The following is a 7957-nucleotide window of genomic DNA, read 5'->3' as shown; positions in this document are numbered from 1 at the left end:
TCTTTGCCAATGGCTGTTTCTTGATACCCGGCCTGACGAAGGATCTGGACAATCGAGGAATTGGTTTAGGCAGCACCCAAGGTTTCTTCTTCAATTTACGGGCCCTTCTGACATCTGCCGTTGTTGGTTTGAACCCTAACCCGAAGGTGTCCAGATTTTTGGGAAAAGACACAGGTTGAGTAATGCCCTGAAGTTCAACCCCTAAACCTTTCCCGGGCACGAACCTGTTATTCAGCATTTCTGACACTACCATGACGGTCGCAGTTGGCACCCTAGGACATGGCATGCTTTTACCCTCGGGCACCCTGCTCACCGGAACCGTGTTAAAGACCTGATAAACCCATGGTCCCCTATCATCTTCAGTCTCTATAAAGGGTACTACGGCATCATTCATGGCGCATGTGGGATCTTCCCCATGTAACACAATTTCTTGTCTGTCCCACTCGAATTTGACCATTTGGTGCAGCGTAGAGGGCACGGCTTTGGCCGCATGAATCCATGGTCGACCCAGCAAAAGATTATAGGATACTGCAGCATCCAACACCTGGAATTCCATCGTGAACTCGACTGGTCCAATAGTCAATTCGAGTACAATATCCCCTACTGTGTTTGTTCCTCCTCCGTCGAACCCTCGAACACAAATGCTATTTTTTCGGATTCTATACTCATCGATCTTTAACTTGTTCAATGTGGATAACGTGGAAATATTAGCGCTCGACCCGTTATCGATTAGAGCCCGAGTAACCATTGAACCTTCACATTTGACCATCAGATAGAGAGCCTTGTTATGTTCTGTGCCTTCCATAGGCAATTCATCATCAGAAAATGCTACCCTGTTCACTTCAAAGATCTTGTTGGCAATCGTCTCTAGATGGTTCACTGAAATTTTGTCAGGCACATGAGCCTCATTCAATATCTTTAGCAAAGCTCGACAATGCTCATCAGAGTGAATCAGTAATGACAACAACAAGATTTGAGCCGGTGTTTTTCTCAGTTGTTCAACAATGGAATAATCTTGTACTTTCATCTTTTTCAGAAACTCTTCTGCTTCTTCTTCCGTTACAGCTTTTTTGACTGGTACTGGATTGTCTTTAGCACCCTTAGCCTTTCTCAACTCTTCGGGAGCGAAACAACGTCCCGACCGGGTTAGTCCTTGTGCTTCACAACTCTCTTCCTTAATTTCCTTTCCTTTGTATGTCACCACTACCTTGTCATATTTCCACGGTACGGCTTTGCTATCAACCATGGGTAACTGGACTACCGGTTTTATGACAACCGGTTCTATATAAGCTCCCTTCACAACCACCACGGGCGCAGATACTGACCCTGGTACCACTATCTTGACTGGCTCCTACTTTTTCTTGGCCACAAACGGTCCCTTCCCCATTACTAATACTGGCTTGTCTTTTATTGCTTTTAACTGAACCACTGGCCTTGCACTCACTGTCTTTTCTTTGGTTTCCGTAGAATGAATCACCATAACCACCTGCGAAGGTTTCTTAGGCTCCTCCCCCTTATGTATCAGTTCGATCATGTTGGCCTCATAATGTGCTGGTAATGGATTTTGATTGATGTTCGGGGCCTCTGGAGCCTGTACTTCAATACGGCGATTATCAATGAGCTCTTGTATTGCGTTTTTCAACTTCCAACATTTTTGCGTATCGTGCCCCGGCATCCCTGAGCAGTACTCGCAGCTAATAGAATGGTCCAGGTTTCGGGGAAGGGGGTTTGGTGTTTTGGGTTCAATTGGGGTCAACATTCCCAATTGTTTCAATCTATGGAAGAGAGCAGTGTAAGATTCTCCCAACGGAGTAAATGTTTTTCTGTTTGGGGCCTTCTCACTTCTAAAAGCTTGGTTTGGGCGGAAGCTGGTTCCTGGTCTGTTTGCCCTGGGCGGTAGATAGGTGTTTTCTGGGGGTGGATGTGTGTTTTGGGGGTTTGGTGCATGCCATTGCGAGTGCACCGGGGGCTGAGTGTAGGTCTGGGCGTGGTGAATAGAAAAGTGTGGTTCTGGTGATGGATAATAGTGTTGCGGTGGGCCATATGGGGTATATTGGTAGTTTGGGTGGTGGGGTCTGGGTTGGTTGTAGTAGAGTGAGGGGTTATTGGGCCTGGACCAAGCATTAGCTTCAACTGCAGCAACTTCTTCTTTCTTCTTCTTCCCAAGCACACCACCAGTACCGCTTTGGATGGCCTGGGTGGTTGCTTTCAACGCCGAGTAGCTCAATATCTTGTTAGATTTCAATCCTTCTTCAATCATGGCTCCCATCTTTACCACTTCGTTAAACGACTTTCCGACAGATGTTATTAGATGACCAAAATAGGTAGGTTCCAATATTTGCAAGAAGTAGTCTACCATCTCACTCTCCCTCATGGGAGGATCAACCCTTGCAGCTTGTTCCCTCCATCGGAAACCAAACTCTCTAAAACTTTCCCCAGGTTTCTTTTCCAGTTTCAACAATGACAAACGATCGGGTACTATCTCGAGGTTATATTGAAAATGGCCAATGAATGCTTGTGCCAAATCATCCCATGTATACCATCGACCGGGGTCTTGCCTCGTGTACCATTCTAGCGCTGACTCACTCAAGTTTTGACCGAAATATGCTATCAACAATTCATCCTTTCCCCCAGCACCTCTCATTTTGCTACAGAAACCACGCAGATGGGCTATTGGGTCATCGTGCCCCTCATATAAGTCAAACTTCGGCATTTTAAACCCCGCAGGCAACTGGACATCCGGAAAAGGGCACAAATCTTTGTATGCGACGCTAACTTGGTTACCTAAACCATGCATATTCCTGAAGGATTGCTCCAGGCTTTTGACTTTACGAATCACTTCCTCTTGTTCTGCATTCTTAACCGGTTTCTCAACTTCTCCCGGGATTTCAAAATGGGGATAATAGGTATATGGCTCAGGCGCTTTGAAAGTGGGTTCGGGAGGGTAATATTGGGTGTCATGAGCTTGGAATAGCGGCTCACTGGATGATCTATGTAGTGGAGCTGGGGGAGGTGCCACAAAGACGGGAACCATGGGTGGTGGAGGGATCTGCTTAGGAGGTGGAGCTGGGGGAGCGTATGAAGTGGTACCATAACCCTGGGCCTGATAAGGGAAAGCTGAAGATGCGTGGGGAGTGGTAGGCTCCTGAGCTTGAGCCAGGGGTGGGATGTAAGATGGGTTAGCAGGATATAGTGGTGCTGGATGTCCTTGAGACCATGCCCGATGCATTTCAGCCATTTGTGCCTTTAATTTCCTCATCTCTTCTTTCATAGCACCCACATCTGTTACCTCAACCTCATTCGAAGGGTCTACAATGCTAATTTCCGAATCCTGCCCTATCATTTTTACTTGATCTTTTGACCGTGTGTTGTACGGGTGAGTTGTCAGAATTGCCAATCAACTAACCACATGCCTGGATTCACACATTTAGACAACCACTTTGTTAGCGATTAGGTCTTATCAGATTTTAATAATCGCACGTTGGCATGAATGCACTTATACAATTATTCATTTCTACTATGCGTTTGCTCGATTGCATGCGTCATCCCGGCATTTCGTTCCTTGTTCCCTTTTGCTATTCTTTCACCTTATCCCTCTCTTGTGCTTTTCTTTTCTCTCTATTTTTTCCGCTCTTTTCTTTCTTTCTCTTTTTCTCGGTTTTCCTTCTATTTTCCTTTTCATTTTTTGTTTGTTTTCTTTACGGTTATGGTCGAATCCTATAGAGATTGCCTACGTATCGTGACCCCGCACGAATCAGACCAAGTGTAGTTCGTGCAAATAAATGCAACAAAAAGGGTGAAAATAAAATTGTCAACTTTCATTAATAAAACAAATTCTTACAAACTCCACGTTTTTTGTTTTTGGAAAGAAGCTAACAGACGCAACCTAAAAGCAAACCAACAGACTCTAAGACTGCAAACATACTCAATCCAGAAAGATAACGGACATACAAAAGACTGACTCGAAACGGTAGAAACTTACAGACACGGACTATGCATATTCTAGTGCTTCAAACTTAGGTGTCCGCAGGGCGTCGTTCGGCCTCGCCGCGGGTCTAGGATCCAAATCCCTTTCAAGCTGCTCTAACTCGTTCATGGTTCGCTTCACATATATCACCACTGCTGAGACAAAAGTAGTACGGGTCATGTCTTCACAAACCCGGCATCTCCTGACAATAGCATGAGCAATGGCTCTAATCCTGTCTTTTGTTTGCTTCTTTTCTATGAGCAAGCGTCTTATCTGATCGCTGCACGTCTTTAAAGCTCGGGAGTCTTGCAAGTGCTGGTCTTGCAGCTGTTGCACTTCTGCCTCCATTTGGGCTAACAAGTTGTAACAATGTCCGCTCTCAGTTTCGAAGTCTCTAGCCTGCCTAACCGCTCTACCTTCAAGGGCAACTACTTTTCTCTTTAAATTGGCAACAATTTTCTCATGGTCCCTCTTCAACTGATTCAAGTATTGGCGACGCTCTTCGGTTCTTGTCGCCCATTGTGCTTTGAGTTCTGCCATGACATTTTCAGCTTTTCCTAGCTCATCCCGCCATTCTCTGACTTCGCTTTCCAATCTTTTTACCAATTGTTCATCGGATCGGCTCCTCGGTTGCTTATCGATGGTTATCTTCAACTGTCGGACTTGGGCTTTAAGAGCGTCATTTTCTCTGGCTAGTCTATTCTTTTCACCTTGATCCTCGGCAACCTGTACACTGCTCTCGAATTTCAGACTCTCGACTTGTTGCTTTAATTTACCAATCTCAACCCGATAGCTTTCTTCCTTTGCTAACCAATCCCACTGCTCTTGGGACGACTTGGCGAAATCTTCGAGATGAGGTCTTTTAGCCGGTCTTCCATATGCCACGTCACCTCTGAACCATTCGTGATACCCTGGAGCAATTTCCCCTCTGACCCTATCAGACACACAAGTGTTTGCCATCAGATATTGACACTCACTCCAAATTTGACGAACCTCTTCCTCGGGGAATCGACCGTCAGGACTAATTTCGATCACTTGGGTACTTAAATCTTCATCTCTCGGTATTACTTGATATCTACCGAGTTGCCTCAGAACCCGATATGGTGCATAAGGTTGTATGCTTTTGAGTCCCATTAACAAAAAATGCGGTCGGGCTGCTGGCATATATATGACTTCCTCGACAGACAACCATCCAAGCACCCACTGTATCTGGCTAGCCTCGAGGTTCCGAAATAATAATGCCCAAGCTGTGACTCCTTCAGGTAGACCAACCCCTTTGATTCTCGTACAAAATTCCCCTATACAAGTTTTCTCAGCCGAGCCATAACTCAATAACTGAGAGCGCGGGCACAAATGCTCAATCATCCACATTTGTAACAATAAGTTACATCCCTCAAAAAATTTGCCCCCAGCTTTGCACGCAGTGAGAGCTCTGAAGATATCAGCCACAATCATAGGTGCTAAAGTGCTTTTCCCCATGGTTTGCAAAGTACTGACGACGCCTGCTATTTTCAAATCAATATTACCATCTTTCCTTGGGAATATTACGAGACCCAAAAAAGCTACCATAAATGCCACTCGCCTGTGTTTCTCCCATTTTTGTCGGCTATTTCTGCTGCAAAGCTTAAAGTCTGGATTATTGAACCCGCCCACATGTCCATATCTATCATACACGAAGCGGAAACTGCAGAAACCCTTTGCAAAATCTGGGTGATGAACTGTCCGGGGTACTTTCAAGGAATCCAGGAATCGATGTATGGTAATGGCTCTAGGAGCAATCAAGTATTTGAATCTCAATGGAGCTTGGTCACTTCCAATGTACCCCGCTATTTCTTCTATTGTTGGGGTGAGTTCAAAGTCTGAAAAATGAAACACATTATGTGCCGAATCCCAATGGGCGACCAATGCCCTGATGATATCCCCCCGAGGCTGAATGTCTAATAAATCCGGAAGGTCTTTCAAATATTTTCTCACTTCGTCTTGCCCTTCTTTGCCCAAATCATTCCACCACAATTGCAGCTCAAAAGGGATTTTGGTCATTATTGAAAAAGGCTCATTTATTGTTGTGCTCATCCTGCACATTTATTAAAGCGTTTAAGCAAAAGAAAACTTTTATTTAACTCCAAAAACTACTATCTATATTATCGACTCAAAATTAACCCTATATTTTAAATGAAGAACTCAATTCTTCCCGTTTGGGAACATTTTGACAAAAAGGGCATTATCTGGTTTATTCATGACAAAATTTAAAATTTTGATATTTTTTGGTTATTTTTGCAAAGGGGAAGTTGGACCCGATGAGGGCTGCCTACGTATCTCACGCCCTGTGAGAATCAAACCATGCGTAGTTCGAGCAAATTAACCGAACTATTTTAAAACATGATTCTTTTCCATTTTTATTTTTGTCATTTCATAAACGAATAAAAACTATTTTTAGAAACAAGACTATCTTTTTTTTTTCTTTTTCTTTTCAACAAATAGAGTAGCCTATTTTTTCCAAACCAAAAATGAAAGACTCTTTTTTTCTTTTTATTTTCCACAGACAATAAAACAACATATTTTCCAAACTAAAATAAAAGACCTTTTTTTTCTTTCCTTTTCAACAAATAATGAAACAACTTATGTTTTTCAAACTAAAACAAAAACTTTTCTTATCCTTTTCTTTTTCAACAACCAACTTTCCAAAAATAAAAGACTCTTTTTCTATTTTGCTATTTTTCTTTGCTTTTTTTTTAGTAAAACAAAATAAAACATTTTCCCTTTTTTTTTATTTCCTCAAAATTTCGGCAGAGTTTCGCCAGTAATTTGTCATTGATTTTTATTTCAAAATAATCAATTAACCCCCTAACTGATATTTCTTTTTTTTCTCTTTTCTTTTTTTTTTCAATTATCCAACATTCCCGAGATTCAGAAACCGGTCAACATGCAGGTTTGAAACAAACATATGTACAGAGCAAGTAGGATGCATCAGGATGGTTTTTTCATTTCAGGTTGCTAGTCCTAGACGGACCCAACCCCTGTGTTGAGTCCCCTAAGTCAAATGAAACATGATGCAAATAAGCGTTCCTACTAGGGATCCGGCATGAAGTCACGTTATTCTATGTTCAAAACCTGGGTCGGTGTTCTAGACTGTGTACTCGAGCGGACAACTCGAGTCGAGGAGGGGGCAATTTACCGGGAACCAAAAGGTCATCCGGCTTCGTAACTTGTCCGGCCTCTTTCTTATTTCAGGGTATGACACTAACAGAATAGGGAGTCTCAACCAGTAAGCACATCCCCGGAGGTGAAGAGAGAAGGGTGTCAGCACAGTTTATATACAGTTCAGATAATATTAAAGCGGTAACATTTAGCACAAAACATGTAGGAAAATCAGATACAACCAAATACAACAATTTATCTAAGCTCGAATTCTGAACCCTGAACCAGAGATTCTGGGTTCGGTCCCCAGCAGAGTCGCCAGAGCTGTCACACCTCCTTTTTCACCTACACCCTCGTAAGGGCGTAAAGGAGTTTTTCCATTTAAAGGACAATCGGACCGGGGTTTAACTATTAATTATTCAGAGTCGCTACTTGAGAGATTAATGGTGTCCCAAGTCACCGATTGAACCCCGAACCGAGGCAAAATATGACTATGTTAACAGTCCGCGAACCAGAAATCCGAGTAAGGAATTCTGTTAACCCGGGAGAAGGTGTTAGGCATTCCCGGGTTCCATGGTTCTAGCCCGGTCGCTTAACTGTTGTATTTGAATTTATCTGATTTTAATACATGCTAGCTCATGTGCCTTTTATTAATTTTACACCGCTTTTATTATCATTATTTTTAAGAATTGCGACGTCATGAAAAACGCATTTCGAACCACGTCGCAATCAATGCACCCGTAGTTGTCAACACATTTCGACTTCGTCGAGATTTGGATTTGAGTTGCATCAATGCGCACTCTAATTTTAAGAAGGTTATTTAATTAAATTGTGCCTAAAGATACTAACGTA

The sequence above is a fragment of the Nicotiana sylvestris genome, chromosome 6, assembly GCF_000393655.2.
Source record: "Nicotiana sylvestris chromosome 6, ASM39365v2, whole genome shotgun sequence".
Lineage (NCBI taxonomy): Eukaryota > Viridiplantae > Streptophyta > Magnoliopsida > Solanales > Solanaceae > Nicotiana > Nicotiana sylvestris.
This window is presented reverse-complemented; position numbering follows the sequence as displayed.